We start from the raw sequence: 27557 nt of genomic DNA on the forward strand, positions 1-27557 counted from the left end.
ATTTTGGCAGGTTTTTGGAATGTTTTAATTGTTTTTTTACAATATTTCAGCTGGTTTGGGAAATTTTAATTACTTTTGATGTGTTTTACAATATTTTGCCTGGTGTTTGGAATTTCTTGGTTTGTTTTGATTTGTTTTTATAAAGTTTTTGGAAAATTTTGATTCTTTTTGGTGAGTTTTAAAATAGTTTGGCGGGCTTAAAATAATTTGGTGAGTTTTTACAATGTTTTAGCTGGTATTGATTTGTTTTTATTATGTTTTGGCAAGCTTTTTGAAATATTTGGATCAGTTCTGGCTGGTTTTCTAGTATTTTGGCATGTCTTCAGAATGTTTTGATCCGTTTTGGCGGGTTTTAATATATTTTGGCAGGTTTTTAGAATATTTTGTTTGGTTTTCCTATGTCTTTATTATGTTTTGGAGGGCTTTTAGAATGTTTAGATTACTTTGGGCGGGTTTTTAGGATTTTTTTGGTTGGTTTTGATTAGTTTATGTTATGTTTAGTCAGTTTTTTGGTGTGTTTGGATTAGTTTTATTGGGCTTTATCATGTTTTGGCGGTTTTTTTGAATGTTTTATTGACTTCTGACAAATTATATAATATTTTGGCAGGTTTTCAGTATGTTTTGATCAGTTTTTGGGGAGTTCTAAAATATTTTGTCAAGTTTTTGGAATTTTTTGGTTGGTTTTGATTTGTTTTTATGATGTTTTGCCAAGTTTTTTGAATGTTTTGATCAGTTCTGGCTGGTTTTCTAATGTTTTGGCATCTTTTCAGAATGTTTTGATGAGTTTTGCGGGTCCAAATTATTTTGGCGGGTTTTCGGAATATTTTGGTTGGTTTTGATTTGTTTTTATGATGTTTTGGCGGGTTTTCGGAATGTCTTGGTTGGGTTTTAGAATGTTTTGTATTCTCTTGAGTTGTTTTTATTGTGTTGGCAGGTTTTGGAATGTTTGGATTCTTTTTGGCGGGTGTTCGGAATGTTTTGGCAGGTGTTCGGAATGTTTTGATTAGTTTTGACGGGTTTTGAAATATTTTGGCCGGTTTTTAGAAGGTTTCGATTTGTTTTGATTTGTTTTGATTCTGTTTAGCCCAGTTTTTGGTGTGTTTGGATTAGCTTTGGTGGGCTTGATCATGTTTTGTCCGGTTTTTTTAAATGTATTGATCACCTCTGTCTGGTTTTCTATTTTGGCGGGTTTGAAAATATTTTTGGATGAGTTTTGGCGGGTTTGAAAATATTTTGGCTCTTTGCGCAGAGATGACGGTGCCGGTTGCGGTGCGCTCCGGGGCGCTCCTTCTGCGGAAAGACGCCTGGCAGCGGCACTTGGGACAGCTCCGCGTCTCCGTATTCTGCGTTTCTTGCCTTCTGCATCTCAGCAAAATGCTTTCCCACTAGGTCTAGCAAGGAGAAACTGTGGCAGCTGAGTAGATGTAGCCCGGCCCGCCCTTTGAAGTTGACAAGTTCTTGGCATCTCAGAGCCTCAAGGCAAGAGCAAGGTTCTCTATGGTAGGCTGGGGCAGAACTAGCAGCAAGCAGAGCAAAGTTGTCCAAGAATAGCTTCCATTGGAATGCTAATGGCAATTGAAGAGGCAGGCCAGTGGCAAGCCACTAGCTTCTAGCAGTTTGAAAGTTGCAGACACAGTGCAGGTGTTGTGCGGCTTCCTTCTTGGCCTCCTAGAAGGTGCCACGCTCTCCGTCTCTTGCTTGCCAATATGTTGCCGTGTTCCTCCTATTGTTTGGGTTGTTTTGATTTGTTTTTATGATGTTTTGGCGGGTTTTCGAAATATTTTGGTGGTGTTTTAGAATGTTTTGTTTTCTCTTGTGTTGTTTTTATTGTCTTGGCAGGTTGTGGAACGTTTGGATTCCTTTTGGCGGGTTTTAAAATATTTTGGCTCTTTGCGCAGAGATGACGGTGCCGGTTGCGGTGCGCTCCGGGGCGCTCCTTCTGCGGAAAGACGCCTGGCAGCGGCACTTGGGACAGCTCCGCGTCTCTGTATTCTGCCTTTCTTGCCTTCTGCATCTCAGCAAAATGCTTTCCCACTAGGTCTAGCAAGGAGAAACTGTGGCAGCTGAGTAGATGTAGCCCGGCCCGCCCTTTGAAGTTGACAAGTTCTTGGCATCTCAGAGCCTCAAGGCAAGAGCAAGGTTCTCTATGGTAGGCTGGGGCAGAACTAGCAGCAAGCAGAGCAAAGTTGTCCAAGAATAGCTTCCATTGAAATGCTAATGGCAATTGAAGAGGCAGGCAAGTGGTAAGCCTTGAAATTCTAGCAGTTAGAAAGATGCAGACAAGGTCCGGGTGTTGTGCGGCTTCACTCTTCGCATCGTAGAAGGTACCGCGCTCTCCGTCTCTCGGATGCGATCAAGCGGCTCTTCGCGCAGAGAGCACTGTGCCGGTCACTGTGCGCTGCGGAGCTCTCTTTCTGCCGAAAGACGCCTGGCAGCGGCACTTAACTTCGGAGAGCTCCGTATCTCCGTATTCTGCATTTCTTGTCTTCTGCGTCTCAGCAAAATGCTTTTCCACTGTGTCTAGCAAGGAGAAACTGTGCCAGCACAGTATACGTGCCCGGACTTGTGTTCTCAATTCCCGAGTTCTCGGCATCTCAAAATCTAAAGGGAAGAGCAAGGTTATCTATGGTAGGCTGGGGCAGAACTAGAAGCAAGCACAGCAAAGTTGTGCAAGAATACCTTCCTTTCGGATGCTAATGGCAATTGAAGAGGCAGGCAAGTGGTAAGCCTTGAAATTCTAGCAGTTAGAAAGCTGCGGACAAGGTCCGGGTGTTGTGCGGCTTCACTCTTCGCATCGTGGAAGGTACCGCGCTCTCCGTCTCTCGGATGCGATCAAGCGGCTCTTCGCGCAGAGAGCACTGTGCCGGTCACTGTGCGCTGCGGAGCTCTCTTTCTGCCGAAAGACGCCTGGCAGCGGCACATAACTTCGGAGAGCTCCATATCTCCGTATTCTGCATTTCTTGTCTTCTGCGTCTCAGCAAAATGCTTTTCCACTGTGTCTAGCAAGGAGAAACTGTGCCAGCACAGTATACGTGCCCGGACTTGTGTTCTCAATTCCCGAGTTCTCGGCATCTCAAAATCTAAAGGGAAGAGCAAGGTTATCTATGGTAGGCTGGGGCAGAACTAGAAGCAAGCAGAGCAAAGTTGTGCAAGAATACCTTCCTTTCGGATGCTAATGGCAATTGAAGAGGCAGGCAAGTGCTAAGCCTTGAACTTCTAGCAGTTAGAAAGCTGCGGAAACAGTGCAGGCGTTGTGCGGCTTCACTCTTCGCATCCTAGAACGTGGCGCGCTCTCCGTCTCTCGGATGCCATCTAGCGGGTGTTTGCGCAGAGAGCGCTGTGCTGATCGCGGTTCTAAATATTTTTCTGGGTTTTTGGGATGTTTTGGTTCGTTTTTGTGAAGTTTTGGAGAGTTTTGGAATATTTCGGTTCCTTTCGGCGGGTTTTGAAATATTTTGCCCGGATTTTTAAAATGTTTTTATTTGTTTTTATTATTTTTTGGTAAGTTTTTTTGTGTTTTGATAAGTCCTGGCTGGTTTTCTAGTATTTTGGCGTGTTTTCCGAATGTTTTGATCACTTTTGGCGGGTTCTAAAGTATTTCGTCTGGTGTTTGGATTGTTTTAATTTGTTTTGATTTGTTTTTCTTATGTTTTGGTGGGTTCTTGGAAAGGTTTGGTTCATTTTTGCGTATTTTAAAGTATTTTAGCGGGTTTTTGGAATGTTTTGATTTGCATTGATTTTCTTTCTAATGTTTTGACGGATTTTTTGTATGTTTTTTGCGTCTATTGGGAATGTTGTGATCAGTTTCGACGTGTGTATTAACATTTTGGCAGGTTTTTGGAATGTTTTAATTGTTTTTTTACAATATTTCAGCTGGTTTGGGAAATTTTAATTACTTTTGATGTGTTTTACAATATTTTGCCTGGTGTTTGGAATTTCTTGGTTTGTTTTGATTTGTTTTTATAAAGTTTTTGGAAAATTTTGATTCTTTTTGGTGAGTTTTAAAATAGTTTGGCGGGCTTAAAATAATTTGGTGAGTTTTTACAATGTTTTAGCTGGTATTGATTTGTTTTTATTATGTTTTGGCAAGCTTTTTGAAATATTTGGATCAGTTCTGGCTGGTTTTCTAGTATTTTGGCATGTCTTCAGAATGTTTTGATCCGTTTTGGCGGGTTTTAATATATTTTGGCAGGTTTTTAGAATATTTTGTTTGGTTTTCCTATGTCTTTATTATGTTTTGGAGGGCTTTTAGAATGTTTAGATTACTTTGGGCGGGTTTTTAGGATTTTTTTGGTTGGTTTTGATTAGTTTATGTTATGTTTAGTCAGTTTTTTGGTGTGTTTGGATTAGTTTTATTGGGCTTTATCATGTTTTGGCGGTTTTTTTGAATGTTTTATTGACTTCTGACAAATTATATAATATTTTGGCAGGTTTTCAGTATGTTTTGATCAGTTTTTGGGGAGTTCTAAAATATTTTGTCAAGTTTTTGGAATTTTTTGGTTGGTTTTGATTTGTTTTTATGATGTTTTGCCAAGTTTTTTGAATGTTTTGATCAGTTCTGGCTGGTTTTCTAATGTTTTGGCATCTTTTCAGAATGTTTTGATGAGTTTTGCGGGTCCAAATTATTTTGGCGGGTTTTCGGAATATTTTGGTTGGTTTTGATTTGTTTTTATGATGTTTTGGCGGGTTTTCGGAATGTCTTGGTTGGGTTTTAGAATGTTTTGTATTCTCTTGAGTTGTTTTTATTGTGTTGGCAGGTTTTGGAATGTTTGGATTCTTTTTGGCGGGTGTTCGGAATGTTTTGGCAGGTGTTCGGAATGTTTTGATTAGTTTTGACGGGTTTTGAAATATTTTGGCCGGTTTTTAGAAGGTTTCGATTTGTTTTGATTTGTTTTGATTCTGTTTAGCCCAGTTTTTGGTGTGTTTGGATTAGCTTTGGTGGGCTTGATCATGTTTTGTCCGGTTTTTTTAAATGTATTGATCACCTCTGTCTGGTTTTCTATTTTGGCGGGTTTGAAAATATTTTTGGATGAGTTTTGGCGGGTTTGAAAATATTTTGGCTCTTTGCGCAGAGATGACGGTGCCGGTTGCGGTGCGCTCCGGGGCGCTCCTTCTGCGGAAAGACGCCTGGCAGCGGCACTTGGGACAGCTCCGCGTCTCCGTATTCTGCGTTTCTTGCCTTCTGCATCTCAGCAAAATGCTTTCCCACTAGGTCTAGCAAGGAGAAACTGTGGCAGCTGAGTAGATGTAGCCCGGCCCGCCCTTTGAAGTTGACAAGTTCTTGGCATCTCAGAGCCTCAAGGCAAGAGCAAGGTTCTCTATGGTAGGCTGGGGCAGAACTAGCAGCAAGCAGAGCAAAGTTGTCCAAGAATAGCTTCCATTGGAATGCTAATGGCAATTGAAGAGGCAGGCCAGTGGCAAGCCACTAGCTTCTAGCAGTTTGAAAGTTGCAGACACAGTGCAGGTGTTGTGCGGCTTCCTTCTTGGCCTCCTAGAAGGTGCCACGCTCTCCGTCTCTTGCTTGCCAATATGTTGCCGTGTTCCTCCTATTGTTTGGGTTGTTTTGATTTGTTTTTATGATGTTTTGGCGGGTTTTCGAAATATTTTGGTGGTGTTTTAGAATGTTTTGTTTTCTCTTGTGTTGTTTTTATTGTCTTGGCAGGTTGTGGAACGTTTGGATTCCTTTTGGCGGGTTTTAAAATATTTTGGCTCTTTGCGCAGAGATGACGGTGCCGGTTGCGGTGCGCTCCGGGGCGCTCCTTCTGCGGAAAGACGCCTGGCAGCGGCACTTGGGACAGCTCCGCGTCTCTGTATTCTGCCTTTCTTGCCTTCTGCATCTCAGCAAAATGCTTTCCCACTAGGTCTAGCAAGGAGAAACTGTGGCAGCTGAGTAGATGTAGCCCGGCCCGCCCTTTGAAGTTGACAAGTTCTTGGCATCTCAGAGCCTCAAGGCAAGAGCAAGGTTCTCTATGGTAGGCTGGGGCAGAACTAGCAGCAAGCAGAGCAAAGTTGTCCAAGAATAGCTTCCATTGAAATGCTAATGGCAATTGAAGAGGCAGGCAAGTGGTAAGCCTTGAAATTCTAGCAGTTAGAAAGATGCAGACAAGGTCCGGGTGTTGTGCGGCTTCACTCTTCGCATCGTAGAAGGTACCGCGCTCTCCGTCTCTCGGATGCGATCAAGCGGCTCTTCGCGCAGAGAGCACTGTGCCGGTCACTGTGCGCTGCGGAGCTCTCTTTCTGCCGAAAGACGCCTGGCAGCGGCACTTAACTTCGGAGAGCTCCGTATCTCCGTATTCTGCATTTCTTGTCTTCTGCGTCTCAGCAAAATGCTTTTCCACTGTGTCTAGCAAGGAGAAACTGTGCCAGCACAGTATACGTGCCCGGACTTGTGTTCTCAATTCCCGAGTTCTCGGCATCTCAAAATCTAAAGGGAAGAGCAAGGTTATCTATGGTAGGCTGGGGCAGAACTAGAAGCAAGCACAGCAAAGTTGTGCAAGAATACCTTCCTTTCGGATGCTAATGGCAATTGAAGAGGCAGGCAAGTGGTAAGCCTTGAAATTCTAGCAGTTAGAAAGCTGCGGACAAGGTCCGGGTGTTGTGCGGCTTCACTCTTCGCATCGTGGAAGGTACCGCGCTCTCCGTCTCTCGGATGCGATCAAGCGGCTCTTCGCGCAGAGAGCACTGTGCCGGTCACTGTGCGCTGCGGAGCTCTCTTTCTGCCGAAAGACGCCTGGCAGCGGCACATAACTTCGGAGAGCTCCGTATCTCCGTATTCTGCATTTCTTGTCTTCTGCGTCTCAGCAAAATGCTTTTCCACTGTGTCTAGCAAGGAGAAACTGTGCCAGCACAGTATACGTGCCCGGACTTGTGTTCTCAATTCCCGAGTTCTCGGCATCTCAAAATCTAAAGGGAAGAGCAAGGTTATCTATGGTAGGCTGGGGCAGAACTAGAAGCAAGCAGAGCAAAGTTGTGCAAGAATACCTTCCTTTCGGATGCTAATGGCAATTGAAGAGGCAGGCAAGTGCTAAGCCTTGAACTTCTAGCAGTTAGAAAGCTGCGGAAACAGTGCAGGCGTTGTGCGGCTTCACTCTTCGCATCCTAGAACGTGGCGCGCTCTCCGTCTCTCGGATGCCATCTAGCGGGTGTTTGCGCAGAGAGCGCTGTGCTGATCGCGGTTCTAAATATTTTTCTGGGTTTTTGGGATGTTTTGGTTCGTTTTTGTGAAGTTTTGGAGAGTTTTGGAATATTTCGGTTCCTTTCGGCGGGTTTTGAAATATTTTGCCCGGATTTTTAAAATGTTTTTATTTGTTTTTATTATTTTTTGGTAAGTTTTTTTGTGTTTTGATAAGTCCTGGCTGGTTTTCTAGTATTTTGGCGTGTTTTCCGAATGTTTTGATCACTTTTGGCGGGTTCTAAAGTATTTCGTCTGGTGTTTGGATTGTTTTAATTTGTTTTGATTTGTTTTTCTTATGTTTTGGTGGGTTCTTGGAAAGGTTTGGTTCATTTTTGCGTATTTTAAAGTATTTTAGCGGGTTTTTGGAATGTTTTGATTTGCATTGATTTTCTTTCTAATGTTTTGACGGATTTTTTGTATGTTTTTTGCGTCTATTGGGAATGTTGTGATCAGTTGCGACGTGTGTATTAACATTTTGGCAGGTTTTTGGAATGTTTTAATTGTTTTTTTACAATATTTCAGCTGGTTTGGGAAATTTTAATTACTTTTGATGTGTTTTACAATATTTTGCCTGGTGTTTGGAATTTCTTGGTTTGTTTTGATTTGTTTTTATAAAGTTTTTGGAAAATTTTGATTCTTTTTGGTGAGTTTTAAAATAGTTTGGCGGGCTTAAAATAATTTGGTGAGTTTTTACAATGTTTTAGCTGGTATTGATTTGTTTTTATTATGTTTTGGCAAGCTTTTTGAAATATTTGGATCAGTTCTGGCTGGTTTTCTAGTATTTTGGCATGTCTTCAGAATGTTTTGATCCGTTTTGGCGGGTTTTAATATATTTTGGCAGGTTTTTAGAATATTTTGTTTGGTTTTCCTATGTCTTTATTATGTTTTGGAGGGCTTTTAGAATGTTTAGATTACTTTGGGCGGGTTTTTAGGATTTTTTTGGTTGGTTTTGATTAGTTTATGTTATGTTTAGTCAGTTTTTTGGTGTGTTTGGATTAGTTTTATTGGGCTTTATCATGTTTTGGCGGTTTTTTTGAATGTTTTATTGACTTCTGACAAATTATATAATATTTTGGCAGGTTTTCAGTATGTTTTGATCAGTTTTTGGGGAGTTCTAAAATATTTTGTCAAGTTTTTGGAATTTTTTGGTTGGTTTTGATTTGTTTTTATGATGTTTTGCCAAGTTTTTTGAATGTTTTGATCAGTTCTGGCTGGTTTTCTAATGTTTTGGCATCTTTTCAGAATGTTTTGATGAGTTTTGCGGGTCCAAATTATTTTGGCGGGTTTTCGGAATATTTTGGTTGGTTTTGATTTGTTTTTATGATGTTTTGGCGGGTTTTCGGAATGTCTTGGTTGGGTTTTAGAATGTTTTGTATTCTCTTGAGTTGTTTTTATTGTGTTGGCAGGTTTTGGAATGTTTGGATTCTTTTTGGCGGGTGTTCGGAATGTTTTGGCGGGTGTTCGGAATGTTTTGATTAGTTTTGACGGGTTTTGAAATATTTTGGCCGGTTTTTAGAAGGTTTCGATTTGTTTTGATTTGTTTTGATTCTGTTTAGCCCAGTTTTTGGTGTGTTTGGATTAGCTTTGGTGGGCTTGATCATGTTTTGTCCGGTTTTTTCAAATGTATTGATCACCTCTGTCTGGTTTTCTATTTTGGCGGGTTTGAAAATATTTTTGGATGAGTTTTGGCGGGTTTGAAAATATTTTGGCTCTTTGCGCAGAGATGACGGTGCCGGTTGCGGTGCGCTCCGGGGCGCTCCTTCTGCGGAAAGACGCCTGGCAGCGGCACTTGGGACAGCTCCGCGTCTCCGTATTCTGCGTTTCTTGCCTTCTGCATCTCAGCAAAATGCTTTCCCACTAGGTCTAGCAAGGAGAAACTGTGGCAGCTGAGTAGATGTAGCCCGGCCCGCCCTTTGAAGTTGACAAGTTCTTGGCATCTCAGAGCCTCAAGGCAAGAGCAAGGTTATCTATGGTAGGCTGGGGCAGAACTAGAAGCAAGCACAGCAAAGTTGTGCAAGAATACCTTCCTTTCGGATGCTAATGGCAATTGAAGAGGCAGGCAAGTGCTAAGCCTTGAAATTCTAGCAGTTAGAAAGCTGCGGACAAGGTCCGGGTGTTGTGCGGCTTCACTCTTCGCATCGTGGAAGGTACCGCGCTCTCCGTCTCTCGGATGCGATCAAGCGGCTCTTCGCGCAGAGAGCACTGTGCCGGTCACTGTGCGCTGCGGAGCTCTCTTTCTGCCGAAAGACGCCTGGCAGCGGCACATAACTTCGGAGAGCTCCGTATCTCCGTATTCTGCATTTCTTGTCTTCTGCGTCTCAGCAAAATGCTTTTCCACTGTGTCTAGCAAGGAGAAACTGTGCCAGCACAGTATACGTGCCCGGACTTGTGTTCTCAATTCCCGAGTTCTCGGCATCTCAAAATCTAAAGGGAAGAGCAAGGTTATCTATGGTAGGCTGGGGCAGAACTAGAAGCAAGCAGAGCAAAGTTGTGCAAGAATACCTTCCTTTCGGATGCTAATGGCAATTGAAGAGGCAGGCAAGTGCTAAGCCTTGAAATTCTAGCAGTTAGAAAGCTGCGGACAAGGTCCGGGTGTTGTGCGGCTTCACTCTTCGCATCGTGGAAGGTACCGCGCTCTCCGTCTCTCGGATGCGATCAAGCGGCTCTTCGCGCAGAGAGCACTGTGCCGGTCACTGTGCGCTGCGGAGCTCTCTTTCTGCCGAAAGACGCCTGGCAGCGGCACATAACTTCGGAGAGCTCCGTATCTCCGTATTCTGCATTTCTTGTCTTCTGCGTCTCAGCAAAATGCTTTTCCACTGTGTCTAGCAAGGAGAAACTGTGCCAGCACAGTATACGTGCCCGGACTTGTGTTCTCAATTCCCGAGTTCTCGGCATCTCAAAATCTAAAGGGAAGAGCAAGGTTATCTATGGTAGGCTGGGGCAGAACTAGAAGCAAGCACAGCAAAGTTGTGCAAGAATACCTTCCTTTCGGATGCTAATGGCAATTGAAGAGGCAGGCAAGTGCTAAGCCTTGAACTTCTAGCAGTTAGAAAGCTGCGGAAACAGTGCAGGCGTTGTGCGGCTTCACTCTTCGCATCCTAGAACGTGGCGCGCTCTCCGTCTCTCGGATGCCATCTAGCGGGTGTTTGCGCAGAGAGCGCTGTGCTGATCGCGGTTCTAAATATTTTTCTGGGGTTTTGGGATGTTTTGGTTCGTTTTTGTGAAGTTTTGGAGAGTTTTGGAATATTTCGGTTCCTTTCGGCGGGTTTTGAAATATTTTGCCCGGATTTTTAAAATGTTTTTATTTGTTTTTATTATTTTTTGGTAAGTTTTTTGTGTTTTGATAAGTCCTGGCTGGTTTTCTAGTATTTTGGCGTGTTTTCCGAATGTTTTGATCACTTTTGGCGGGTTCTAAAGTATTTCGTCTGGTGTTTGGATTGTTTTAATTTGTTTTGATTTGTTTTTCTTATGTTTTGGTGGGTTCTTGGAAAGGTTTGGTTCATTTTTGCGTATTTTAAAGTATTTTAGCGGGTTTTTGGAATGTTTTGATTTGCATTGATTTTCTTTCTAATGTTTTGACGGATTTTTTGTATGTTTTTTGCGTCTATTGGGAATGTTGTGATCAGTTTCGACGTGTGTATTAACATTTTGGCAGGTTTTTGGAATGTTTTAATTGTTTTTTTACAATATTTCAGCTGGTTTGGGAAATTTTAATTACTTTTGATGTGTTTTACAATATTTTGCCTGGTGTTTGGAATTTCTTGGTTTGTTTTGATTTGTTTTTATAAAGTTTTTGGAAAATTTTGATTCTTTTTGGTGAATTTTAAAATAGTTTGGCGGGCTTAAAATAATTTGGTGAGTTTTTACAATGTTTTAGCTGGTATTGATTTGTTTTTATTATGTTTTGGCAAGCTTTTTGAAATATTTGGATCAGTTCTGGCTGGTTTTCTAGTATTTTGGCATGTCTTCAGAATGTTTTGATCCGTTTTGGCGGGTTTTAATATATTTTGGCAGGTTTTTAGAATATTTTGTTTGGTTTTCCTATGTCTTTATTATGTTTTGGAGGGCTTTTAGAATGTTTAGATTACTTTGGGCGGGTTTTTAGGATTTTTTTGGTTGGTTTTGATTAGTTTATGTTATGTTTAGTCAGTTTTTTGGTGTGTTTGGATTAGTTTTATTGGGCTTTATCATGTTTTGGCGGTTTTTTTGAATGTTTTATTGACTTCTGACAAATTATATAATATTTTGGCAGGTTTTCAGTATGTTTTGATCAGTTTTTGGGGAGTTCTAAAATATTTTGTCAAGTTTTTGGAATTTTTTGGTTGGTTTTGATTTGTTTTTATGATGTTTTGCCAAGTTTTTTGAATGTTTTGATCAGTTCTGGCTGGTTTTCTAATGTTTTGGCATCTTTTCAGAATGTTTTGATGAGTTTTGCGGGTCCAAATTATTTTGGCGGGTTTTCGGAATATTTTGGTTGGTTTTGATTTGTTTTTATGATGTTTTGGCGGGTTTTCGGAATGTCTTGGTTGGGTTTTAGAATGTTTTGTATTCTCTTGAGTTGTTTTTATTGTGTTGGCAGGTTTTGGAATGTTTGGATTCTTTTTGGCGGGTGTTCGGAATGTTTTGGCAGGTGTTCGGAATGTTTTGATTAGTTTTGACGGGTTTTGAAATATTTTGGCCGGTTTTTAGAAGGTTTCGATTTGTTTTGATTTGTTTTGATTCTGTTTAGCCCAGTTTTTGGTGTGTTTGGATTAGCTTTGGTGGGCTTTATCATGTTTGGTCCGGTTTTTTCAAATGTATTGATCACCTCTGTCTGGTTTTCTATTTTGGCGGGTTTGAAAATATTTTTGGATGAGTTTTGGCGGGTTTGAAAATATTTTGGCTCTTTGCGCAGAGATGACGGTGCCGGTTGCGGTGCGCTCCGGGGCGCTCCTTCTGCGGAAAGACGCCTGGCAGCGGCACTTGGGACAGCTCCGCGTCTCCGTATTCTGCGTTTCTTGCCTTCTGCATCTCAGCAAAATGCTTTCCCACTAGGTCTAGCAAGGAGAAACTGTGGCAGCTGAGTAGATGTAGCCCGGCCCGCCCTTTGAAGTTGACAAGTTCTTGGCATCTCAGAGCCTCAAGGCAAGAGCAAGGTTCTCTATGGTAGGCTGGGGCAGAACTAGCAGCAAGCAGAGCAAAGTTGTCCAAGAATAGCTTCCATTGGAATGCTAATGGCAATTGAAGAGGCAGGCCAGTGGCAAGCCACTAGCTTCTAGCAGTTTGAAAGTTGCAGACACAGTGCAGGTGTTGTGCGGCTTCCTTCTTGGCCTCCTAGAAGGTGCCGCGCTCTCCGTCTCTTGCTTGCCAATATGTTGCCGTGTTCCTCCTATTGTTTGGGTTGTTTTGATTTGTTTTTATGATGTTTTGGCGGGTTTTCGAAATATTTTGGTGGTGTTTTAGAATGTTTTGTTTTCTCTTGTGTTGTTTTTATTGTCTTGGCAGGTTGTGGAACGTTTGGATTCCTTTTGGCGGGTTTTAAAATATTTTGGCTCTTTGCGCAGAGATGACGGTGCCGGTTGCGGTGCGCTCCGGGGCGCTCCTTCTGCGGAAAGACGCCTGGCAGCGGCACTTGGGACAGCTCCGCGTCTCCGTATTCTGCCTTTCTTGCCTTCTGCATCTCAGCAAAATGCTTTCCCACTAGGTCTAGCAAGGAGAAACTGTGGCAGCTGAGTAGATGTAGCCCGGCCCGCCCTTTGAAGTTGACAAGTTCTTGGCATCTCAGAGCCTCAAGGCAAGAGCAAGGTTCTCTATGGTAGGCTGGGGCAGAACTAGCAGCAAGCAGAGCAAAGTTGTCCAAGAATAGCTTCCATTGAAATGCTAATGGCAATTGAAGAGGCAGGCAAGTGGTAAGCCTTGAAATTCTAGCAGTTAGAAAGATGCAGACAAGGTCCGGGTGTTGTGCGGCTTCACTCTTCGCATCGTAGAAGGTACCGCGCTCTCCGTCTCTCGGATGCGATCAAGCGGCTCTTCGCGCAGAGAGCACTGTGCCGGTCACTGTGCGCTGCGGAGCTCTCTTTCTGCCGAAAGACGCCTGGCAGCGGCACTTAACTTCGGAGAGCTCCGTATCTCCGTATTCTGCATTTCTTGTCTTCTGCGTCTCAGCAAAATGCTTTTCCACTGTGTCTAGCAAGGAGAAACTGTGCCAGCACAGTATACGTGCCCGGACTTGTGTTCTCAATTCCCGAGTTCTCGGCATCTCAAAATCTAAAGGGAAGAGCAAGGTTATCTATGGTAGGCTGGGGCAGAACTAGAAGCAAGCAGAGCAAAGTTGTGCAAGAATACCTTCCTTTCGGATGCTAATGGCAATTGAAGAGGCAGGCAAGTGGTAAGCCTTGAAATTCTAGCAGTTAGAAAGCTGCGGACAAGGTCCGGGTGTTGTGCGGCTTCACTCTTCGCATCGTGGAAGGTACCGCGCTCTCCGTCTCTCGGATGCGATCAAGCGGCTCTTCGCGCAGAGAGCACTGTGCCGGTCACTGTGCGCTGCGGAGCTCTCTTTCTGCCGAAAGACGCCTGGCAGCGGCACATAACTTCGGAGAGCTCCGTATCTCCGTATTCTGCATTTCTTGTCTTCTGCGTCTCAGCAAAATGCTTTTCCACTGTGTCTAGCAAGGAGAAACTGTGCCAGCACAGTATACGTGCCCGGACTTGTGTTCTCAATTCCCGAGTTCTCGGCATCTCAAAATCTAAAGGGAAGAGCAAGGTTATCTATGGTAGGCTGGGGCAGAACTAGAAGCAAGCAGAGCAAAGTTGTGCAAGAATACCTTCCTTTCGGATGCTAATGGCAATTGAAGAGGCAGGCAAGTGGTAAGCCTTGAACTTCTAGCAGTTAGAAAGCTGCGGAAACAGTGCAGGCGTTGTGCGGCTTCACTCTTCGCATCCTAGAACGTGGCGCGCTCTCCGTCTCTCGGATGCCATCTAGCGGGTGTTTGCGCAGAGAGCGCTGTGCTGATCGCGGTTCTAAATATTTTTCTGGGTTTTTGGGATGTTTTGGTTCGTTTTTGTGAAGTTTTGGAGAGTTTTGGAATATTTCGGTTCCTTTCGGCGGGTTTTGAAATATTTTGCCCGGATTTTTAAAATGTTTTTATTTGTTTTTATTATTTTTTGGTAAGTTTTTTTGTGTTTTGATAAGTCCTGGCTGGTTTTCTAGTATTTTGGCGTGTTTTCCGAATGTTTTGATCACTTTTGGCGGGTTCTAAAGTATTTCGTCTGGTGTTTGGATTGTTTTAATTTGTTTTGATTTGTTTTTCTTATGTTTTGGTGGGTTCTTGGAAAGGTTTGGTTCATTTTTGCGTATTTTAAAGTATTTTAGCGGGTTTTTGGAATGTTTTGATTTGCATTGATTTTCTTTCTAATGTTTTGACGGATTTTTTGTATGTTTTTTGCGTCTATTGGGAATGTTGTGATCAGTTTCGACGTGTGTATTAACATTTTGGCAGGTTTTTGGAATGTTTTAATTGTTTTTTTACAATATTTCAGCTGGTTTGGGAAATTTTAATTACTTTTGATGTGTTTTACAATATTTTGCCTGGTGTTTGGAATTTCTTGGTTTGTTTTGATTTGTTTTTATAAAGTTTTTGGAAAATTTTGATTCTTTTTGGTGAGTTTTAAAATAGTTTGGCGGGCTTAAAATAATTTGGTGAGTTTTTACAATGTTTTAGCTGGTATTGATTTGTTTTTATTATGTTTTGGCAAGCTTTTTGAAATATTTGGATCAGTTCTGGCTGGTTTTCTAGTATTTTGGCATGTCTTCAGAATGTTTTGATCCGTTTTGGCGGGTTTTAATATATTTTGGCAGGTTTTTAGAATATTTTGTTTGGTTTTCCTATGTCTTTATTATGTTTTGGAGGGCTTTTAGAATGTTTAGATTACTTTGGGCGGGTTTTTAGGATTTTTTTGGTTGGTTTTGATTAGTTTATGTTATGTTTAGTCAGTTTTTTGGTGTGTTTGGATTAGTTTTATTGGGCTTTATCATGTTTTGGCGGTTTTTTTGAATGTTTTATTGACTTCTGACAAATTATATAATATTTTGGCAGGTTTTCAGTATGTTTTGATCAGTTTTTGGGGAGTTCTAAAATATTTTGTCAAGTTTTTGGAATTTTTTGGTTGGTTTTGATTTGTTTTTATGATGTTTTGCCAAGTTTTTTGAATGTTTTGATCAGTTCTGGCTGGTTTTCTAATGTTTTGGCATCTTTTCAGAATGTTTTGATGAGTTTTGCGGGTCCAAATTATTTTGGCGGGTTTTCGGAATATTTTGGTTGGTTTTGATTTGTTTTTATGATGTTTTGGCGGGTTTTCGGAATGTCTTGGTTGGGTTTTAGAATGTTTTGTATTCTCTTGAGTTGTTTTTATTGTGTTGGCAGGTTTTGGAATGTTTGGATTCTTTTTGGCGGGTGTTCGGAATGTTTTGGCGGGTGTTCGGAATGTTTTGATTAGTTTTGACGGGTTTTGAAATATTTTGGCCGGTTTTTAGAAGGTTTCGATTTGTTTTGATTTGTTTTGATTCTGTTTAGCCCAGTTTTTGGTGTGTTTGGATTAGCTTTGGTGGGCTTTATCATGTTTTGTCCGGTTTTTTCAAATGTATTGATCACCTCTGTCTGGTTTTCTATTTTGGCGGGTTTGAAAATATTTTTGGATGAGTTTTGGCGGGTTTGAAAATATTTTGGCTCTTTGCGCAGAGATGACGGTGCCGGTTGCGGTGCGCTCCGGGGCGCTCCTTCTGCGGAAAGACGCCTGGCAGCGGCACTTGGGACAGCTCCGCGTCTCCGTATTCTGCGTTTCTTGCCTTCTGCATCTCAGCAAAATGCTTTCCCACTAGGTCTAGCAAGGAGAAACTGTGGCAGCTGAGTAGATGTAGCCCGGCCCGCCCTTTGAAGTTGACAAGTTCTTGGCATCTCAGAGCCTCAAGGCAAGAGCAAGGTTCTCTATGGTAGGCTGGGGCAGAACTAGCAGCAAGCAGAGCAAAGTTGTCCAAGAATAGCTTCCATTGGAATGCTAATGGCAATTGAAGAGGCAGGCCAGTGGCAAGCCACTAGCTTCTAGCAGTTTGAAAGTTGCAGACACAGTGCAGGTGTTGTGCGGCTTCCTTCTTGGCCTCCTAGAAGGTGCCGCGCTCTCCGTCTCTTGCTTGCCAATATGTTGCCGTGTTCCTCCTATTGTTTGGGTTGTTTTGATTTGTTTTTATGATGTTTTGGCGGGTTTTCGAAATATTTTGGTGGTGTTTTAGAATGTTTTGTTTTCTCTTGTGTTGTTTTTATTGTCTTGGCAGGTTGTGGAACGTTTGGATTCCTTTTGGCGGGTTTTAAAATATTTTGGCTCTTTGCGCAGAGATGACGGTGCCGGTTGCGGTGCGCTCCGGGGCGCTCCTTCTGCGGAAAGACGCCTGGCAGCGGCACTTGGGACAGCTCCGCGTCTCTGTATTCTGCCTTTCTTGCCTTCTGCATCTCAGCAAAATGCTTTCCCACTAGGTCTAGCAAGGAGAAACTGTGGCAGCTGAGTAGATGTAGCCCGGCCCGCCCTTTGAAGTTGACAAGTTCTTGGCATCTCAGAGCCTCAAGGCAAGAGCAAGGTTCTCTATGGTAGGCTGGGGCAGAACTAGCAGCAAGCAGAGCAAAGTTGTCCAAGAATAGCTTCCATTGAAATGCTAATGGCAATTGAAGAGGCAGGCAAGTGGTAAGCCTTGAAATTCTAGCAGTTAGAAAGATGCAGACAAGGTCCGGGTGTTGTGCGGCTTCACTCTTCGCATCGTAGAAGGTACCGCGCTCTCCGTCTCTCGGATGCGATCAAGCGGCTCTTCGCGCAGAGAGCACTGTGCCGGTCACTGTGCGCTGCGGAGCTCTCTTTCTGCCGAAAGACGCCTGGCAGCGGCACTTAACTTCGGAGAGCTCCGTATCTCCGTATTCTGCATTTCTTGTCTTCTGCGTCTCAGCAAAATGCTTTTCCACTGTGTCTAGCAAGGAGAAACTGTGCCAGCACAGTATACGTGCCCGGACTTGTGTTCTCAATTCCCGAGTTCTCGGCATCTCAAAATCTAAAGGGAAGAGCAAGGTTATCTATGGTAGGCTGGGGCAGAACTAGAAGCAAGCAGAGCAAAGTTGTGCAAGAATACCTTCCTTTCGGATGCTAATGGCAATTGAAGAGGCAGGCAAGTGGTAAGCCTTGAAATTCTAGCAGTTAGAAAGCTGCGGACAAGGTCCGGGTGTTGTGCGGCTTCACTCTTCGCATCGTGGAAGGTACCGCGCTCTCCGTCTCTCGGATGCGATCAAGCGGCTCTTCGCGCAGAGAGCACTGTGCCGGTCACTGTGCGCTGCGGAGCTCTCTTTCTGCCGAAAGACGCCTGGCAGCGGCACATAACTTCGGAGAGCTCCGTATCTCCGTATTCTGCATTTCTTGTCTTCTGCGTCTCAGCAAAATGCTTTTCCACTGTGTCTAGCAAGGAGAAACTGTGCCAGCACAGTATACGTGCCCGGACTTGTGTTCTCAATTCCCGAGTTCTCGGCATCTCAAAATCTAAAGGGAAGAGCAAGGTTATCTATGGTAGGCTGGGGCAGAACTAGAAGCAAGCAGAGCAAAGTTGTGCAAGAATACCTTCCTTTCGGATGCTAATGGCAATTGAAGAGGCAGGCAAGTGGTAAGCCTTGAACTTCTAGCAGTTAGAAAGCTGCGGAAACAGTGCAGGCGTTGTGCGGCTTCACTCTTCGCATCCTAGAACGTGGCGCGCTCTCCGTCTCTCGGATGCCATCTAGCGGGTGTTTGCGCAGAGAGCGCTGTGCTGATCGCGGTTCTAAATATTTTTCTGGGTTTTTGGGATGTTTTGGTTCGTTTTTGTGAAGTTTTGGAGAGTTTTGGAATATTTCGGTTCCTTTCGGCGGGTTTTGAAATATTTTGCCCGGATTTTTAAAATGTTTTTATTTGTTTTTATTATTTTTTGGTAAGTTTTTTTGTGTTTTGATAAGTCCTGGCTGGTTTTCTAGTATTTTGGCGTGTTTTCCGAATGTTTTGATCACTTTTGGCGGGTTCTAAAGTATTTCGTCTGGTGTTTGGATTGTTTTAATTTGTTTTGATTTGTTTTTCTTATGTTTTGGTGGGTTCTTGGAAAGGTTTGGTTCATTTTTGCGTATTTTAAAGTATTTTAGCGGGTTTTTGGAATGTTTTGATTTGCATTGATTTTCTTTCTAATGTTTTGACGGATTTTTTGTATGTTTTTTGCGTCTATTGGGAATGTTGTGATCAGTTTCGACGTGTGTATTAACATTTTGGCAGGTTTTTGGAATGTTTTAATTGTTTTTTTACAATATTTCAGCTGGTTTGGGAAATTTTAATTACTTTTGATGTGTTTTACAATATTTTGCCTGGTGTTTGGAATTTCTTGGTTTGTTTTGATTTGTTTTTATAAAGTTTTTGGAAAATTTTGATTCTTTTTGGTGAGTTTTAAAATAGTTTGGCGGGCTTAAAATAATTTGGTGAGTTTTTACAATGTTTTAGCTGGTATTGATTTGTTTTTATTATGTTTTGGCAAGCTTTTTGAAATATTTGGATCAGTTCTGGCTGGTTTTCTAGTATTTTGGCATGTCTTCAGAATGTTTTGATCCGTTTTGGCGGGTTTTAATATATTTTGGCAGGTTTTTAGAATATTTTGTTTGGTTTTCCTATGTCTTTATTATGTTTTGGAGGGCTTTTAGAATGTTTAGATTACTTTGGGCGGGTTTTTAGGATTTTTTTGGTTGGTTTTGATTAGTTTATGTTATGTTTAGTCAGTTTTTTGGTGTGTTTGGATTAGTTTTATTGGGCTTTATCATGTTTTGGCGGTTTTTTTGAATGTTTTATTGACTTCTGACAAATTATATAATATTTTGGCAGGTTTTCAGTATGTTTTGATCAGTTTTTGGGGAGTTCTAAAATATTTTGTCAAGTTTTTGGAATTTTTTGGTTGGTTTTGATTTGTTTTTATGATGTTTTGCCAAGTTTTTTGAATGTTTTGATCAGTTCTGGCTGGTTTTCTAATGTTTTGGCATCTTTTCAGAATGTTTTGATGAGTTTTGCGGGTCCAAATTATTTTGGCGGGTTTTCGGAATATTTTGGTTGGTTTTGATTTGTTTTTATGATGTTTTGGCGGGTTTTCGGAATGTCTTGGTTGGGTTTTAGAATGTTTTGTATTCTCTTGAGTTGTTTTTATTGTGTTGGCAGGTTTTGGAATGTTTGGATTCTTTTTGGCGGGTGTTCGGAATGTTTTGGCGGGTGTTCGGAATGTTTTGATTAGTTTTGACGGGTTTTGAAATATTTTGGCCGGTTTTTAGAAGGTTTCGATTTGTTTTGATTTGTTTTGATTCTGTTTAGCCCAGTTTTTGGTGTGTTTGGATTAGCTTTGGTGGGCTTTATCATGTTTTGTCCGGTTTTTTCAAATGTATTGATCACCTCTGTCTGGTTTTCTATTTTGGCGGGTTTGAAAATATTTTTGGATGAGTTTTGGCGGGTTTGAAAATATTTTGGCTCTTTGCGCAGAGATGACGGTGCCGGTTGCGGTGCGCTCCGGGGCGCTCCTTCTGCGGAAAGACGCCTGGCAGCGGCACTTGGGACAGCTCCGCGTCTCTGTATTCTGCCTTTCTTGCCTTCTGCATCTCAGCAAAATGCTTTCCCACTAGGTCTAGCAAGGAGAAACTGTGGCAGCTGAGTAGATGTAGCCCGGCCCGCCCTTTGAAGTTGACAAGTTCTTGGCATCTCAGAGCCTCAAGGCAAGAGCAAGGTTCTCTATGGTAGGCTGGGGCAGAACTAGCAGCAAGCAGAGCAAAGTTGTCCAAGAATAGCTTCCATTGGAATGCTAATGGCAATTGAAGAGGCAGGCCAGTGGCAAGCCACTAGCTTCTAGCAGTTTGAAAGTTGCAGACACAGTGCAGGTGTTGTGCGGCTTCCTTCTTGGCCTCCTAGAAGGTGCCGCGCTCTCCGTCTCTTGCTTGCCAATATGTTGCCGTGTTCCTCCTATTGTTTGGGTTGTTTTGATTTGTTTTTATGATGTTTTGGCGGGTTTTCGAAATATTTTGGTGGTGTTTTAGAATGTTTTGTTTTCTCTTGTGTTGTTTTTATTGTCTTGGCAGGTTGTGGAACGTTTGGATTCCTTTTGGCGGGTTTTAAAATATTTTGGCTCTTTGCGCAGAGATGACGGTGCCGGTTGCGGTGCGCTCCGGGGCGCTCCTTCTGCGGAAAGACGCCTGGCAGCGGCACTTGGGACAGCTCCGCGTCTCTGTATTCTGCCTTTCTTGCCTTCTGCATCTCAGCAAAATGCTTTCCCACTAGGTCTAGCAAGGAGAAACTGTGGCAGCTGAGTAGATGTAGCCCGGCCCGCCCTTTGAAGATGACAAGTTCTTGGCATCTCAGAGCCTCAAGGCAAGAGCAAGGTTCTCTATGGTAGGCTGGGGCAGAACTAGCAGCAAGCAGAGCAAAGTTGTCCAAGAATAGCTTCCATTGAAATGCTAATGGCAATTGAAGAGGCAGGCAAGTGGTAAGCCTTGAAATTCTAGCAGTTAGAAAGATGCAGACAAGGTCCGGGTGTTGTGCGGCTTCACTCTTCGCATCGTAGAAGGTACCGCGCTCTCCGTCTCTCGGATGCGATCAAGCGGCTCTTCGCGCAGAGAGCACTGTGCCGGTCACTGTGCGCTGCGGAGCTCTCTTTCTGCCGAAAGACGCCTGGCAGCGGCACTTAACTTCGGAGAGCTCCGTATCTCCGTATTCTGCATTTCTTGTCTTCTGCGTCTCAGCAAAATGCTTTTCCACTGTGTCTAGCAAGGAGAAACTGTGCCAGCACAGTATACGTGCCCGGACTTGTGTTCTCAATTCCCGAGTTCTCGGCATCTCAAAATCTAAAGGGAAGAGCAAGGTTATCTATGGTAGGCTGGGGCAGAACTAGAAGCAAGCAGAGCAAAGTTGTGCAAGAATACCTTCCTTTCGGATGCTAATGGCAATTGAAGAGGCAGGCAAGTGGTAAGCCTTGAAATTCTAGCAGTTAGAAAGCTGCGGACAAGGTCCGGGTGTTGTGCGGCTTCACTCTTCGCATCGTGGAAGGTACCGCGCTCTCCGTCTCTCGGATGCGATCAAGCGGCTCTTCGCGCAGAGAGCACTGTGCCGGTCACTGTGCGCTGCGGAGCTCTCTTTCTGCCGAAAGACGCCTGGCAGCGGCACATAACTTCGGAGAGCTCCGTATCTCCGTATTCTGCATTTCTTGTCTTCTGCGTCTCAGCAAAATGCTTTTCCACTGTGTCTAGCAAGGAGAAACTGTGCCAGCACAGTATACGTGCCCGGACTTGTGTTCTCAATTCCCGAGTTCTCGGCATCTCAAAATCTAAAGGGAAGAGCAAGGTTATCTATGGTAGGCTGGGGCAGAACTAGAAGCAAGCAGAGCAAAGTTGTGCAAGAATACCTTCCTTTCGGATGCTAATGGCAATTGAAGAGGCAGGCAAGTGGTAAGCCTTGAACTTCTAGCAGTTAGAAAGCTGCGGAAACAGTGCAGGCGTTGTGCGGCTTCACTCTTCGCATCCTAGAACGTGGCGCGCTCTCCGTCTCTCGGATGCCATCTAGCGGGTGTTTGCGCAGAGAGCGCTGTGCTGATCGCGGTTCTAAATATTTTTCTGGGTTTTTGGGATGTTTTGGTTCGTTTTTGTGAAGTTTTGGAGAGTTTTGGAATATTTCGGTTCCTTTCGGCGGGTTTTGAAATATTTTGCCCGGATTTTTAAAATGTTTTTATTTGTTTTTATTATTTTTTGGTAAGTTTTTTTGTGTTTTGATAAGTCCTGGCTGGTTTTCTAGTATTTTGGCGTGTTTTCCGAATGTTTTGATCACTTTTGGCGGGTTCTAAAGTATTTCGTCTGGTGTTTGGATTGTTTTAATTTGTTTTGATTTGTTTTTCTTATGTTTTGGTGGGTTCTTGGAAAGGTTTGGTTCATTTTTGCGTATTTTAAAGTATTTTAGCGGGTTTTTGGAATGTTTTGATTTGCATTGATTTTCTTTCTAATGTTTTGACGGATTTTTTGTATGTTTTTTGCGTCTATTGGGAATGTTGTGATCAGTTTCGACGTGTGTATTAACATTTTGGCAGGTTTTTGGAATGTTTTAATTGTTTTTTTACAATATTTCAGCTGGTTTGGGAAATTTTAATTACTTTTGATGTGTTTTACAATATTTTGCCTGGTGTTTGGAATTTCTTGGTTTGTTTTGATTTGTTTTTATAAAGTTTTTGGAAAATTTTGATTCTTTTTGGTGAGTTTTAAAATAGTTTGGCGGGCTTAAAATAATTTGGTGAGTTTTTACAATGTTTTAGCTGGTATTGATTTGTTTTTATTATGTTTTGGCAAGCTTTTTGAAATATTTGGATCAGTTCTGGCTGGTTTTCTAGTATTTTGGCATGTCTTCAGAATGTTTTGATCCGTTTTGGCGGGTTTTAATATATTTTGGCAGGTTTTTAGAATATTTTGTTTGGTTTTCCTATGTCTTTATTATGTTTTGGAGGGCTTTTAGAATGTTTAGATTACTTTGGGCGGGTTTTTAGGATTTTTTTGGTTGGTTTTGATTAGTTTATGTTATGTTTAGTCAGTTTTTTGGTGTGTTTGGATTAGTTTTATTGGGCTTTATCATGTTTTGGCGGTTTTTTTGAATGTTTTATTGACTTCTGACAAATTATATAATATTTTGGCAGGTTTTCAGTATGTTTTGATCAGTTTTTGGGGAGTTCTAAAATATTTTGTCAAGTTTTTGGAATTTTTTGGTTGGTTTTGATTTGTTTTTATGATGTTTTGCCAAGTTTTTTGAATGTTTTGATCAGTTCTGGCTGGTTTTCTAATGTTTTGGCATCTTTTCAGAATGTTTTGATGAGTTTTGCGGGTCCAAATTATTTTGGCGGGTTTTCGGAATATTTTGGTTGGTTTTGATTTGTTTTTATGATGTTTTGGCGGGTTTTCGGAATGTCTTGGTTGGGTTTTAGAATGTTTTGTATTCTCTTGAGTTGTTTTTATTGTGTTGGCAGGTTTTGGAATGTTTGGATTCTTTTTGGCGGGTGTTCGGAATGTTTTGGCGGGTGTTCGGAATGTTTTGATTAGTTTTGACGGGTTTTGAAATATTTTGGCCGGTTTTTAGAAGGTTTCGATTTGTTTTGATTTGTTTTGATTCTGTTTAGCCCAGTTTTTGGTGTGTTTGGATTAGCTTTGGTGGGCTTTATCATGTTTTGTCCGGTTTTTTCAAATGTATTGATCACCTCTGTCTGGTTTTCTATTTTGGCGGGTTTGAAAATATTTTTGGATGAGTTTTGGCGGGTTTGAAAATATTTTGGCTCTTTGCGCAGAGATGACGGTGCCGGTTGCGGTGCGCTCCGGGGCGCTCCTTCTGCGGAAAGACGCCTGGCAGCGGCACTTGGGACAGCTCCGCGTCTCCGTATTCTGCGTTTCTTGCCTTCTGCATCTCAGCAAAATGCTTTCCCACTAGGTCTAGCAAGGAGAAACTGTGGCAGCTGAGTAGATGTAGCCCGGCCCGCCCTTTGAAGTTGACAAGTTCTTGGCATCTCAGAGCCTCAAGGCAAGAGCAAGGTTCTCTATGCTAGGCTGGGGCAGAACTAGCAGCAAGCAGAGCAAAGTTGTCCAAGAATAGCTTCCATTGGAATGCTAATGGCAATTGAAGAGGCAGGCCAGTGGCAAGCCACTAGCTTCTAGCAGTTTGAAAGTTGCAGACACAGTGCAGGTGTTGTGCGGCTTCCTTCTTGGCCTCCTAGAAGGTGCCACGCTCTCCGTCTCTTGCTTGCCAATATGTTGCCGTGTTCCTCCTATTGTTTGGGTTGTTTTGATTTGTTTTTATGATGTTTTGGCGGGTTTTCGAAATATTTTGGTGGTGTTTTAGAATGTTTTGTTTTCTCTTGTGTTGTTTTTATTGTCTTGGCAGGTTGTGGAACGTTTGGATTCCTTTTGGCGGGTTTTAAAATATTTTGGCTCTTTGCGCAGAGATGACGGTGCCGGTTGCGGTGCGCTCCGGGGCGCTCCTTCTGCGGAAAGACGCCTGGCAGCGGCACTTGGGGCAGCTCCGCGTCTCTGTATTCTGCCTTTCTTGCCTTCTGCATCTCAGCAAAATGCTTTCCCACTAGGTCTAGCAAGGAGAAACTGTGGCAGCTGAGTAGATGTAGCCCGGCCCGCCCTTTGAAGTTGACAAGTTCTTGGCATCTCAGAGCCTCAAGGCAAGAGCAAGGTTCTCTATGGTAGGCTGGGGCAGAACTAGCAGCAAGCAGAGCAAAGTTGTCCAAGAATAGCTTCCATTGAAATGCTAATGGCAATTGAAGAGGCAGGCAAGTGGTAAGCCTTGAAATTCTAGCAGTTAGAAAGCTGCGGACAAGGTCCGGGTGTTGTGCGGCTTCACTCTTCGCATCGTGGAAGGTACCGCGCTCTCCGTCTCTCGGATGCGATCAAGCGGCTCTTCGCGCAGAGAGCACTGTGCCGGTCACTGTGCGCTGCGGAGCTCTCTTTCTGCCGAAAGACGCCTGGCAGCGGCACATAACTTCGGAGAGCTCCGTATCTCCGTATTCTGCATTTCTTGTCTTCTGCGTCTCAGCAAAATGCTTTTCCACTGTGTCTAGCAAGGAGAAACTGTGCCAGCACAGTATACGTGCCCGGACTTGTGTTCTCAATTCCCGAGTTCTCGGCATCTCAAAATCTAAAGGGAAGAGCAAGGTTATCTATGGTAGGCTGGGGCAGAACTAGAAGCAAGCAGAGCAAAGTTGTGCAAGAATACCTTCCTTTCGGATGCTAATGGCAATTGAAGAGGCAGGCAAGTGCTAAGCCTTGAACTTCTAGCAGTTAGAAAGCTGCGGAAACAGTGCAGGCGTTGTGCGGCTTCACTCTTCGCATCCTAGAACGTGGCGCGCTCTCCGTCTCTCGGATGCCATCTAGCGGGTGTTTGCGCAGAGAGCGCTGTGCTGATCGCGGTTCTAAATATTTTTCTGGGTTTTTGGGATGTTTTGGTTCGTTTTTGTGAAGTTTTGGAGAGTTTTGGAATATTTCGGTTCCTTTCGGCGGGTTTTGAAATATTTTGCCCGGATTTTTAAAATGTTTTTATTTGTTTTTATTATTTTTTGGTAAGTTTTTTGTGTTTTGATAAGTCCTGGCTGGTTTTCTAGTATTTTGGCGTGTTTTCCGAATGTTTTGATCACTTTTGGCGGGTTCTAAAGTATTTCGTCTGGTGTTTGGATTGTTTTAATTTGTTTTGATTTGTTTTTCTTATGTTTTGGTGGGTTCTTGGAAAGGTTTGGTTCATTTTTGCGTATTTTAAAGTATTTTAGCGGGTTTTTGGAATGTTTTGATTTGCATTGATTTTCTTTCTAATGTTTTGACGGATTTTTTGTATGTTTTTTGCGTCTATTGGGAATGTTGTGATCAGTTTCGACGTGTGTATTAACATTTTGGCAGGTTTTTGGAATGTTTTAATTGTTTTTTTACAATATTTCAGCTGGTTTGGGAAATTTTAATTACTTTTGATGTGTTTTACAATATTTTGCCTGGTGTTTGGAATTTCTTGGTTTGTTTTGATTTGTTTTTATAAAGTTTTTGGAAAATTTTGATTCTTTTTGGTGAGTTTTAAAATAGTTTGGCGGGCTTAAAATAATTTGGTGAGTTTTTACAATGTTTTAGCTGGTATTGATTTGTTTTTATTATGTTTTGGCAAGCTTTTTGAAATATTTGGATCAGTTCTGGCTGGTTTTCTAGTATTTTGGCATGTCTTCAGAATGTTTTGATCCGTTTTGGCGGGTTTTAATATATTTTGGCAGGTTTTTAGAATATTTTGTTTGGTTTTCCTATGTCTTTATTATGTTTTGGAGGGCTTTTAGAATGTTTAGATTACTTTGGGCGGGTTTTTAGGATTTTTTTGGTTGGTTTTGATTAGTTTATGTTATGTTTAGTCAGTTTTTTGGTGTGTTTGGATTAGTTTTATTGGGCTTTATCATGTTTTGGCGGTTTTTTTGAATGTTTTATTGACTTCTGACAAATTATATAATATTTTGGCAGGTTTTCAGTATGTTTTGATCAGTTTTTGGGGAGTTCTAAAATATTTTGTCAAGTTTTTGGAATTTTTTGGTTGGTTTTGATTTGTTTTTATGATGTTTTGCCAAGTTTTTTGAATGTTTTGATCAGTTCTGGCTGGTTTTCTAATGTTTTGGCATCTTTTCAGAATGTTTTGATGAGTTTTGCGGGTCCAAATTATTTTGGCGGGTTTTCGGAATATTTTGGTTGGTTTTGATTTGTTTTTATGATGTTTTGGCGGGTTTTCGGAATGTCTTGGTTGGGTTTTAGAATGTTTTGTATTCTCTTGAGTTGTTTTTATTGTGTTGGCAGGTTTTGGAATGTTTGGATTCTTTTTGGCGGGTGTTCGGAATGTTTTGGCGGGTGTTCGGAATGTTTTGATTAGTTTTGACGGGTTTTGAAATATTTTGGCCGGTTTTTAGAAGGTTTCGATTTGTTTTGATTTGTTTTGATTCTGTTTAGCCCAGTTTTTGGTGTGTTTGGATTAGCTTTGGTGGGCTTGATCATGTTTTGTCCGGTTTTTTCAAATGTATTGATCACCTCTGTCTGGTTTTCTATTTTGGCGGGTTTGAAAATATTTTTGGATGAGTTTTGGCGGGTTTGAAAATATTTTGGCTCTTTGCGCAGAGATGACGGTGCCGGTTGCGGTGCGCTCCGGGGCGCTCCTTCTGCGGAAAGACGCCTGGCAGCGGCACTTGGGACAGCTCCGCGTCTCCGTATTCTGCGTTTCTTGCCTTCTGCATCTCAGCAAAATGCTTTCCCACTAGGTCTAGCAAGGAGAAACTGTGGCAGCTGAGTAGATGTAGCCCGGCCCGCCCTTTGAAGTTGACAAGTTCTTGGCATCTCAGAGCCTCAAGGCAAGAGCAAGGTTCTCTATGGTAGGCTGGGGCAGAACTAGCAGCAAGCAGAGCAAAGTTGTCCAAGAATAGCTTCCATTGGAATGCTAATGGCAATTGAAGAGGCAGGCCAGTGGCAAGCCACTAGCTTCTAGCAGTTTGAAAGTTGCAGACACAGTGCAGGTGTTGTGCGGCTTCCTTCTTGGCCTCCTAGAAGGTGCCACGCTCTCCGTCTCTTGCTTGCCAATATGTTGCCGTGTTCCTCCTATTGTTTGGGTTGTTTTGATTTGTTTTTATGATGTTTTGGCGGGTTTTCGAAATATTTTGGTGGTGTTTTAGAATGTTTTGTTTTCTCTTGTGTTGTTTTTATTGTCTTGGCAGGTTGTGGAACGTTTGGATTCCTTTTGGCGGGTTTTAAAATATTTTGGCTCTTTGCGCAGAGATGACGGTGCCGGTTGCGGTGCGCTC

Source organism: Passer domesticus, chromosome 2, assembly GCF_036417665.1.
Source record: "Passer domesticus isolate bPasDom1 chromosome 2, bPasDom1.hap1, whole genome shotgun sequence".
NCBI lineage: Eukaryota > Metazoa > Chordata > Aves > Passeriformes > Passeridae > Passer > Passer domesticus.